General features: G+C 36.9%; 1 long non-coding RNA gene across 2 annotated transcripts in view; it reads right to left on the reverse strand.

Annotated features, from left to right (window-relative positions):
* Positions 1-1,374: 1,374 nt before the first annotated feature.
* Positions 1,375-12,147, reverse strand: part of LOC137473389 (uncharacterized) — a 108,312-nt gene continuing 97,539 nt past the window's right edge. For both annotated transcript variants that reach the window (XR_010998755.1, XR_010998756.1), the window contains exon 4: positions 1,375-1,755. This is a non-coding gene — a long non-coding RNA (uncharacterized lncRNA). The remainder of the gene's footprint in view (positions 1,756-12,147) is intronic.

Raw genomic sequence — 12,147 nt, forward strand, 5'->3', positions numbered from 1 at the left:
TCTTCTCTTCACTGACCTTACACTGCCTTTTGCAGATCTGGAGTGACATATTGTCATTCCACTAAACACCATTTAATTCCTCCAAAGAGGTATGTAAAGCAAGCATATGTACCAATGAATATCAGAACAACTGTAAATTTCACAGAAAACATGCCCTGGCTGCAATAATTGGCAGCACAAGTCACCAGGTTTACCATAAAGTGGCCAGTAAAGTTTGGATTTAGGGGAAATGGGAGGAGTTGACCCCCAGCACCTGGACCCGGCAAGGCAGAGGTGTGGGGGCTGCTGCTCCCTGAGCACAGCTGGACAGACAGCTATGGGCTGCAGCTGGCTGGGGATAATGTAGAACAGGGTTCAGCCCTTGATAAGGCATTATTTACAAGGTCAAGAGTACAGCAGAAGAATTTTTAGGAAAAAATTGAAATATAATAATATAACATTTTAGTGTATAATAAAAATTAGGAAATGACAAATAATAGAAAATAAAATAACTAAAATAATGAAAAAGACTGGAACAGGCAATTCTTTTTAGTAGCTGAACAGAGCCAGACTATGTGACCCAAAGCAGCATCGATTCACAAGATTGAATTTTGCATTTCTATTGAAAAGGATGGAGGAAAACAAAAAAAGAAGCTTTCCAACTACCCTACACTTTCCACTGAGAGGAAGCAGGTAGAATCCCTCTGTACCCAGGTTATCCTGAAAGCTGAAGCATCAGTTATTCATATGCAACCTTCTTGTGCCTTCAAACTAGCCAGCAGGAGGGTGGTTAACTGGTAACCTATCGGGTCATTTTTAATCTCAGAAATGATAATCAATTGATTTCCTTCTGCCAGATGCTTAAGCATCTTGTTTTGGCAGGATGAACATGAACAGCAGGGGATGGACAATTGGAAACTCCTAAAGGGTATCCACTGGCAGAGGATAGATACTCATCCCTCAGCAGCACATCTATTTTAGAGAGTTCCCATTGCCTCACACTTCCAGGTGGGCTGGATGCTGAACCAGCTGCTGGTGTGCCTGTGTGGCAATGGGGAAAAATACTCTGCGAAAACAACATCCCTTAACAATTTTCTTGCATCAGTCATGAGCTGTGCATGCAGGAAGAAACAAACTCAAACTTCCTGCAGTGCTCAGTACTTGCCGCCATGCTGCACAGCAGACAGGCCAGTTTCAGAGACTGAGGTAGAACTGCATCCATCGAGAAAAATTAGAGGTGCCATTTACTCTCTTAGGCCACCAGTTCTGAAATATTTCCTGCATTTTCACAGAAGGATGACTGTCAGAATAAAAATTTGTCCCTTATATGGCTTTAAGAAAAAAAGGCCTAAATAAAGAGATTCATTGACTTGTATGTTGCTCTAGGAATTTTACATTTTCCTTATCAATTCATTATGAGAGTTTTGAACATTGACCCCAGTATGCACACTGCACACTGATTCACCCTATCAAACTGATACATATGTTTTTTTAAAGTGCTCTAATATCTTGTAACCGGCTGGATTTTCACTTTTATGTCCTCATTAAGCAGGTCTTCAGCATGAAGGAATCCTGTCTTGCTCAGTCTCAAATATAGTATTTTTTTCCCTACAAAGGAATTTCTCTACACTGGAATTGCATTCTAAACGCTTCACCAGTTACTTTTCACACAGTGGCACCAGAAATCCTGATAAGAGAGGTGATTTTCTTCTCTCACTGAAGAAGTTGCTAACGCAGCTGACACTTCAGTTTTCTTTGACTTTAAACTGGAAAATGCTGTGGTAAAGAAACAATAAAAAACTATATTAGTTAGAAGAAAATCAGAAGTTTAATAACTAGAAACTTGGTAACAAAGGTCAATAACTTTTCAAAACCAAAGCCCCAAATTCTACATAATTTAGACAAGGTTAATGAAGTTCTTTTCCCAGTTGAAATTATTCAGAAAAATCAGGATGACTCTTTGGGCTGTTTTCAATAAGATGAAGCTCATATGCTAAATAAAGAAATTATTAGCTAAAGTGAAGAATTGACTTCTTTTATAGAACCATGCTGTATTTGCAAGCAAATCTAATTTCCACTGCCCAACTAAGATGTGAAATTTTAAAGTTATTCCTAGTCTCCATTACTGGCTTCTTCCAGGTCAGTATGTTTTCAGGCCATTTAGAACTCTTTTCCAACTGTTGAAGGAGGAACTATTTCTGTTTTGAATTGCTCTTAATTCTTTATAAACTTTTGTTTTTCACTTTATAAACACCCTAACACATCCTTAATCTGGCCATGCTAAAGCATTCAGTTTATTCAGTTTTAGCATTTGCTAACACAGTTGCTCTGTAATGTTTTTGACTGTTTTTAGAAAAAGAAAATTGGAGTCAGACATGTAAAATGCAATCCTTACAGAGAGAAAAAGAGACCATTTTAACATTTTATGAAGCAAAATAATGAAAATGAAAGCTATTTACCATGTGGTCCTGTAACATCAGAAATCTTCCTCTTTCATTTAATCTTGCCTGATGTTTGGTCTTACTTTAGTGAATAGTAAAGGAAGGGGAGAGTTTGTGTAGGAAATTTTTCTCATCTTGACCAAGTCAAGGAAGAAAAATATTATCAGAACATGAGAAGAGGAAAGACTTATTAGTACCCAATGAGAGGGAATAAAAAATGGGATCAAAATACACCATTGTACATCAGCCAGCCATCTACAGAATGATATTAGAGTTGACACAGAAGGTCCTAAGTGCTAACCTTTTATTTTCCTCAAACTGAATGCCCTCTTCTTTATGTTCCCTGGAGAAACACTCTTAAAATTCAAGTGAAAAGGGAGTACTAGGGAGACAGGTACAATTGCATCAAGTACATAATGTCATGCTTGACATTCTTCCTCAAGACTAGCAAGAAAATCCATGTTTTTCCAATAAAAGGTAAATTCACAGTAAGAGGAGGAAGAAATACTGCTTTCTGCTTTGCATTCATAAAGCAGACCCTTACAAACTCAGCTTGTTGCACAGAAGTGCCTCACACAGTAAATACTCATTTGAATATAGGACCAATACCATCCAGAGCTATGTTCTTGGTATGTATTTTGGCTCACTTTAAAGTAAAATAAAATAACATATATTTAGCTATAAAATGGCACATATTTGGCACAGTCCTGATGAATAGGAGTTTACCATGTGGATATTACTTTCTACAGAAAATAGACTATTTAAAAAGAATAACGAGAGCAGGATGCTTTCTAATATGTTCCAAAAGTAGAGAAAACCAACGCACACACAGAGGCAAAAAAAAACAAACAAAGGACTTCATTCTGCAAATACTTTCAGATGTGAGAAAACAGCACTTTGCTGCCTCCATGGCAGTGGTTATTTTTGCAGGAGGAAGGACCAATTCCCTAAGAGGACTAGCATTAGTGCCATCAGACTACCAGGTGGTCAAATGACTTCCACAGATGTAAAAGAATGTAAATAAATGGAGTGGGTTTTGTTTGCTTCTTTGTTTTGGTTTTTTATTTGCTTTGGTTTGGTTTTGTTTGGTTTGTTGTTTTGTTTGTTTATTGTGGGGGCTTCTTTGGTTTGGGTTTTTTTTTTAACTATCTGTCATTACTACAGCAGAGGCTTCAAATGATGCACACAGGCACATGCACAGTCCTATTTCATACTTTTACTCCACCCCATTGGAGCAGATTGGGCCAACAAGTCTCACGAATCCCACTATTGTTGATGGTGATCTGTCATGGTGAGTTTGGCAGGAGGTTTTGTGTTACAGACAGACTTAGTGGCACAGGTTAAGGACTAAGCAGGAGATGTAGAGCTGCATAAGAAGTTTTCCTTCCTGCATCACGTGGACACAGCCAACACCATTTTGGCGACTGTGTTACTCCTGCTGTGTCTCAATGTCAAACATCTTCCTTATGAATCCTCTCAAGAGATTATTTGCACCTTTAACATTCTGGCTGAGCAACACAGTTCTCTGTGATGGTCTCCAACTGGAAAATACAATTGGAATCGCAGGAGAATAATTAAAAAGAGTATAGAAAAAAACAATTGCCAAGAACATTTATATTATGATTTCAAAGTCTAAACAAGCCTCTCCTCCATCGGTAGTGAAAACAAGGAGACAGGAGGAGAATAACAACAGAAGGGATAAGAAAGAGAAGCAGCTGGAAGAAATAAGCAGGAAGCCCCAGAATGGAAAGTCTTGGCAGGATCTATGGAAAATAGACCCATATCCATAGAGTTGAACTGTATAAAATAATCTGTTACCAAATAAAGATTTAAATAATACACATATTTAAACTTTTCTATTACCTATTCTGCCCAAGTTAAAGAAAAAAAAAAAAAAAAAAAAGAACCTTTGATAATTTGGAGAACAATCCAAAAAAAGAAGCGTCATGTGAAAATTATTTTTTCCTCTGCAGGTTACACTTAGTCTCTTCAGGTTTTGTACTGGAGGCTCTCCCATCAAGACTCCCTTTGTTGGATACTGTCCTGGTGACTTCTCAAAGTCTCATCAGCACTGGGGTGTGTCAGAAGTGGGGCTGGATAGTAGGAAGCCACAGGAGGCAACAGCAGAAACATTTCATTACAAAAGCCAAAACCAACAAGAACGAACATGTTTTTAAATCAATAAAAAAACTGACCACTCAAAAGTGGTCAAGATGATTATAGAACAAATAAAGAAAAATCTGCCATTAGCCAGCTCTCCAAGACAAATCCATGCTACCTAAAAATTGATTTGTAGTGTTCACACACACAGCTGTACAAGTACACCGCTCAGAAGAGGCAGCCTCTCCACAATGGTGACACATTTTGATGAGATTCTGATGCCGAGTATTTTTCCTGTGGGCAAAAAAATTAGGAAACTCTAAAACAGATCATTTATTGGTTTTTAAGTGGCCATTTCTGTGACCTTTTGTTGCTTTTGCTAAATGCCTGGAGCACGCTTCATAGCTGTGGTGGGGCAAAGTAACATTGCCTTGGTCACCTGCCTCGGTTTCCTTATCTTGAAAGTTAGGATAATAATATTTGGCAAAAGTTAATTAAGTACGAAGTTAAAAAGAATATTTATTATGTAATTTGTGCTTAAAATGCAGCAATAAATGCACACATTGCATTTGCCAGCATCAGAGGTACAGCAGCCTAACTCACCCTGATGGATGTTACCTTAAACTGAATAGAGACATAATTATATAACTTAGTCACACAGTCAGTTGCAAACCTAACCAAAATTTATAGCCACACAGAAAAGACAAAGAAGTACAGATGATTTGTAAAGGAAAGCATTTTTAGATAGAAACAGGAATAAAGGTATTCAGGCTTCAAACAGACAACCACTAAAAACTTACGAGACTGAATGTGAAATCAAGTATGACCTGGAACACTGGAAGGTAAAGCAAACAGAATCAGCTGGAATCCTTTTTTGAGAAGGAAGCTATAGGCTGAGGTCTTTACTGATACTTGAGATTCCTGGCTAAATCTTGTTAACGTGAAGGAACCATATTTGCTGCTTTGCAATTTTAAGACATTATGTACAATACAGAAGCATAAATCACCTTGTCTGTTTAGAAGGATGCCATTGTATCTGTTTTCCTTAGACACTAAAAGGAAAGTTTTAATCATTAAAAAGGACAATGAAGACATTTTTGAACCACTGATATTCCTGTAACTATTTAGGATCACAACTCTTTGTTTTTAATAAAAAATAATTTCTTGTTTGTTTGGGTTTGTTTGGTTTTTTGGAGGTTTTTTTGTAGCTTATTCCTTTTTTACTTCAGCTGTTTGCAGAAGCAATGAAGATATGAACACAGCCTCAGTCCTCAGTACTATGCTGGCTCAAGGAGGCAGCAATATTGTATTGTAAGTTTCTGCTGCAAAACATTTATTAAAAGCAAGGATGAAAGCTTGGCTTTCAGGTCACAGGCAGAGTTACAGGGCTGGCATGTAAAAAACTATTAATAATATTCTTACTGGATATAGAATTCTTTGAGATAGTAAATATGGAAAACTGTACTGACATTTTCAGTCAGTCTCCTGAATATAACTAATAACCAGATACTTTGTTGTTTCACAACCTTGTCTGCAATTTACAGCTATACATAGGCAGATTTCCCAAATCACCACACTTGCAACACAAACAGTGAGATATACAGAGCGATGTGAGCAGTGGGGAAAAAGCAAAGAATTCTATTACAAAAGCAGAGGTGTGGGAACAATAGAAATCTTAGATCTTTTGTCTGCTTTTTTTAGCTAAATTTGCTGTTGAGAAGCATGAGGGTCTGGGAAAGGTTGCCAGCCCACAGAGACACAGCCTCACCTTGACTTCAGAGCAGCACCAACGACCAAAAGCTCAGGAATGTTGTCTGCCTCCAGAGAAGAAACATTCCAATACCTTCAACATGTCATTTAAAGTTGGTAAATCCAATGGAACAGCACTTGGAGAAAGACAACTGAGTCTCTGAAAGCTCCTGTGTGACAAATACAGTCATTTTACAGGAAATTGACAGGAAATTATTATTATAAATCAATTTCAGATCCATAAATTTTGGATACATGCATTGTTAAATGTATGTGGCGTACAACGTATGTTAGTCATTAGGATCTTCCCAAAATATGTAATGGGAACTTACCTTAAAATGGGATGATTCCCTTAAAATCCAAGCATTTGAGTACCAACTCACTCAATGTACAAAGAGTTCAGTAATCACTAGGTATATAATATTGCACTGTGCTCTAACAACTTGGAAAAGCTGATATTTCAAATAATCCATTATTATTCTAAATCCAGAAGAACAATATGTGAAAGAATGCAATTTTAAAGTGAGTAGAAGTGAAAAAAATCAATAAACAATAAAAGACAAACTATACTGAAATATTAGCTAGGTTACAAACTTGAAAATAATCTATTCTATTTTCTTTATATTTAATATGAAGCCGCGCCATGTCTCTGTTAGCACTTCCCAGACTTAGCTACAGTATATGTATGCTGATATGGGATTATGCTGTGTGCATTATGACTGGTTACATATTTCTCAAAACTTAATCCACTCTGAAATTTATTAAGCAGTAAAACTAAAATTCTATTAACCTTAATGGTATTTACACAAGGGAATTCACACTTAATATGGATGCAAAACTGACACTTTAAACTGTTGCCGGGGAAAAAAAAAAAAAAAGAGACAGGCTTATTGTAGTTAAAGCAAAGCCATCACATTTTCTATTTATGTAGTTCTTCACAAGGGTAATCCTCTGCGTATTAAGGAGAGAGAAGAAAGAGCCGCAGTCTGCTTGGTGTTGAAGCTCTTCAGATGCCAAGTGAGATAACTGCATTTGCCAATAAAGGGTGGTCTTACTGCTGTGGGACAAACAAACATTGGTAGGAGGATGGGAGGGCATTATCTTTGGCTTTTTTATGGGTCCTGAAAGTGCTATTGCTTACATTTTCTGTGGTATAATTCTGCACCATCACACTGCTGTGCAAATATGTTCCCTGTATTATAATAAACATTGAATGGAATGGATACAAATTCACATTCCCCTGTACCAGCCATTCCTCAAAACCAAGCCAAAGTAAAACTCCTTAGATTTCTCTCAAGAGAATATAGATCTTTATGGTTTCCAGGGTAAAATTAATTGTGGAGCAGGCTCTAAGTCATCTAGTGGGAGATGATTGAGTTGATTTTGAAAGGCTGAATGTTACCTGAGTATGTGATCCTGAATTCAGTTTTCCAAGAAGACATTTACTAGACCAAATGCAAGCTTGATGAAGAGATTAAATGGGAAAGAACAGGAAACTCCTGAGTTTTGCTCAAAGGGGATCGCTTAATGATGGGTGCATCAGAATAAGGGCTGCAAAGAGAAACATAGGATCCCTGGAACTTGGTGCCTTGCCTGTGTGAAGGAGGAATGGCATTTGGACATATCCAGGAGTCACAGCTGAATCAGGAGAACATTTTGGCCCTTGCAGGTACAACTGTAAGGCTCCCTCAGCTTTCAAGCTGCCCTGTCAGCTTTATATACCAGTCTCAATAAAAATATTTTCAATATTGAGGGCTAATCTTCTGCAGAACCAAGTCAAATAAAAGACTCTGAGCCAATCATGAAGGAATTAGAAAAAGTGAATCTGGTGTAAATTAATAGAAACATCTCAAACTTCACAAGGTTCCTAATTTGGGTTCCCTGATACAAAAATAACAGTCTGAAAGAAAACTACTGAAATGATGGTCTAGTACAAATAAATTGGTGCTTTTAGAATACATCACTTTGTAAATGCACTTGTGTATGTTGACATTTACATGCAATCTGAAATTATGAAAAAGAATCTCTTCCTTTCCTATGCAACTTTTCATTCTTTAGGAATTAAATATTCACAAAATAAAGACTTTCCTAGCATTTTTATCCTTCCTTGAAAATGCATCCCTGATATTCTAGCACTAACATAAATCTTTCCAAAATAGATTTTGAGCTGGAAGTCGGTTTTGTTATTCTGTTCATGTCATTCTGCCCAGAAGGGTTTGGAAAACAACCATTTTAAAGACAGTAGAGTTGAGCTCCCCTCTTCACATCATGGTTTGCTCTGTCAGCATTCTTCATTAGCTAAGACAAACTATGCAAAAATCTGAAAATGAAATTAGATGGTGCAGAGATTAATGCAGTTTTAACTGTCTTCTGAACACAGAGATAATTTGATTTTGGTCTTACAGTAAGCTGTCTCATACATAGAATAAGAGCCAGGCTATGAATCTGAGCCTGGATCTTTTCACTCCATGTGGGCAGAGGGTTCATTTGCAAGAGCATTTGCATTTGAGGATTTTGGGCTTCTGTATTTTGGATTGCATTCTCCTTTTCATCACATAATTGCAATAATAGAAGCAAAACAGAAAAGGCTTCATCTTTCCTTATGCATGCCAGGAATCTTAAAAAGGGGATTGAGTCTAGTCATAGCAAGTGGTCTGGAAGAACAGGAAGTACAGGAGGAAAGTCCTGAACCCTGAAGAAATCTTTCAATAAAATGTCTGAAACTGGACAATCAGGTACCCAAATCTTCATTTGAAATCCTCTTGATGCAGCATGAAATAGAAGAGATTCTTTCCATAAACCCATGAAATTTAATAGAACGCTTCCCTGACATTCAATAACATAGATGTCTGTGGGGTTGGTGGGGTCTCCACTCCGTTGGCGCTCTCACAGAGTGCTCAGGCTCCTTTAAGTTTCTTTAAAACTGAGATTTACACCTCATCCAACAGTGGATGTGAACAGCAAGTAGTTCCCCACAGTGGTTGAACTCCTTAGCCAGGGTTTAGAAGTAGAGTCTACACACCAATTTGGTTTGGAAAAGCAGATTAGCCGTCCCATAGTGCTTCTTCTTGAACCTTCTCACATGCGGGTTGAAAAAACTGAACACTACTGAATATTTATGCCATAGGCCCTTGTGGTGCACTGAACTTCATTCTAAGATCATTGAAACAAATGCCACATTGCTCATCTTGTATTTCCATTTTTTGTAGTGATATTGAGGACTATTTTACATTCAAATGTTATCTGTCTTGAATTAATGAGGATAAGAAACATGCAGTACATTGCTACATATTTTCAGTAGCCCTTATGTTGTTTTCACCCTGTGAATGTTCTTGAAGGGAAATATACCAAAGGAAAAGACATATATGAAAGGAAAATGTAGTTATACTGAGTTCTCTCTCCCTTCCTACTCATATATCTGTCTTTATTCTTTCAGCAAAATATCCACATGGCTGACAGGCCACATGAGAAAGGAGAGAGAGAAATATTGAGCAAGAAAGAAATAAATTGAAAAGGTTTATTTCCCTTATAAAACTGTGCATCAAGTTGACAACAGACACCACAATTATTTCCTAATATTCTGAAGTCTTTATTGTCTTCAGTCATATTCAGTGGGGAAACAGTCACTGCATCTGTACTTCCTTGCTAATTTATCATGCTACAGCATGCGCCAGTAACCAGCTTCCCCAAATGCTCAGATCAGGCTGGTTAAATACACATCCAGTCATCACTCCATGCTGCTAAAAACCCACGTACAAGGAACTGGAGGTGCAAACAGATTTGGGCACCTGGATGCAGAAATTCATTTGTCTGACTAAGCACAGGGAGGACATCTGAAGGCTGGCTATCCAAGATTATTTAATTTCTGCTTTATTTACTAGCTCCCCAGTCATATTTCTATAAATATAAATATATATTTGTGTGTGTAAAATCTACACATCAAGCATGTATATGCACATACGTATAAATTATTTTTTTCCAGTTTGTACCTGTATTATCTTTAAATACACAATTAAATTATTGTAAGATTCACTGTATTATTTAAAATACTAATTACAAATTTCTATACATTTCATTGCAGTCCTTGTAAAATAAATTAATTAAACTAATTTTACATAATATTGCAATTAATTTAATAGAACATTCAAACTTAATGTAATAATTATTTAACATATTTCTGCAATCTGTCCAAGACTGTTTGCTAAAGAACAAAATTATTCCTACTGCTGCTTTTGAAGCAAGAATTCCTTTTTAACTCTGAAAAACTGAGAAAGTTAGGAGTTCACAACAGAACATTACATCATGTCCTTGTACAACACTCCTGAAAAATTCAAACATACCCACACATCTGGGAAGTTGTTGCTATAAAAACTCTTTCATACAAGTAATCCTTACTCAGCCTTTAGTCAAATTCAAAACATTCAACAAAGCTCATAATTTCCTGAAAAGTCAACATTTGCTTTCAGAGGAAGTGGCCGGGGAGTCAGGTGTTGAGATAGAAATGTTGAAATAAAAATGCTAAATCAAGAATTTCAGAGATAATACATACAGCTCATTTTTCCAGGACGTATTTTTCAATAATTTTTTTATATCTGGGAGAAAAAAAACTCCTGATCAATTGAAAGCCAGTACATAGTTAGCAATAAACACATCTTTTGTCCTTTAAGAATTTGCCATTTTATCTTGGTAAATCAACACTTCTTCTGTAAGAATCAACTGATCTATATGAATAACTATAGATAAAACTATTTTATGCTTTTGGGACTCCTAAATTTTCTTATTCTCTGTATTTTCAGCTCTCACAGATACAAAAAATTTACTTAGAATATTTTTGCTCTGAGAAGATGGGAAGATTAAATATTATGATCCATAGATTCATGGCATCAAATATCCACTGTCACAAAAAGGGAAACTTCTGTGTAAAGTGCAGAGACTTGTGGCAAGTATTTCTATCATTCTCGATCTTTCCAGAGCAAGCAGAGAAATGGCAATATGGTGCAAAGCATCTAGGGTATTTTTTCAGGGATATTATTATTAATTGATGGAAAATTGTCTACAGAATTGCTATGACATTTATAATCCATGCATGGTTGTAATCCAACCAAATAAAAATTTATTAGACTGGGGTTCCTTGTCAAATCTCTCCTCTCAATGCACTTTGTTTATTTGAGTGACCTCAAATACCATTCCAATTATAATCTGTGTTTAGCCCTTTAAATAGGGTAGTTAAAATTATTTCCATGTAAAATCTGTAGAGAAATTTAGGATCTTTCCCTATTAACAAGAAAAGCAGAAGGTAATGTTATTTGAGGAAAGGGAACAGTCACTGGAAATGCAAACTGGGTAGTTACTCAGATCCCTGCTTCCATGAGTGTGAGTATTTTTACACTCTTTAGTCCCCATTAATACTTGCTGTATCCTGGCCATGTTCTCCAAAGCTAAAAAAGGTAGACTGAGACTAGAAACTGAGGTTTTCTACTCATCATTATTAAAGAAGGCTCCTGAAACTTTTAGTCCACCCTGGTCAAACCTGCAGCAGGGAGCCCGCTTCTTTCAGGACCATCAAAATATTTAGTAGCCTTTTCCAATTTTCTCATCAGCTCACAGAGTTATGGAATGGCTGAGGCTGGGAAGGGCCTCTGCAGCTCATCTTGTTGAAGCTCCGTTACAGTCATGGACACCTTCAGCAGGTTGTCTAGGACCATGACTTTTGGATATCTTTGAAGGTGCCGGCTCCAAAACCTATCAGGAAGGCAGTGGCAGGGCTCAGAACACCCTCACAGTAAAGAATTAGTACATGGATTTCCCAGAACAGGTCAGGAAAAGGTTTCCCATAATGACGCTTTGCAGGCATTTTCTTGCTTACATGCAAATGCTT

This window comes from Anomalospiza imberbis, chromosome 4 (assembly GCF_031753505.1).
Source record: "Anomalospiza imberbis isolate Cuckoo-Finch-1a 21T00152 chromosome 4, ASM3175350v1, whole genome shotgun sequence".
In the NCBI taxonomy this organism is placed as follows: domain Eukaryota; kingdom Metazoa; phylum Chordata; class Aves; order Passeriformes; family Viduidae; genus Anomalospiza; species Anomalospiza imberbis.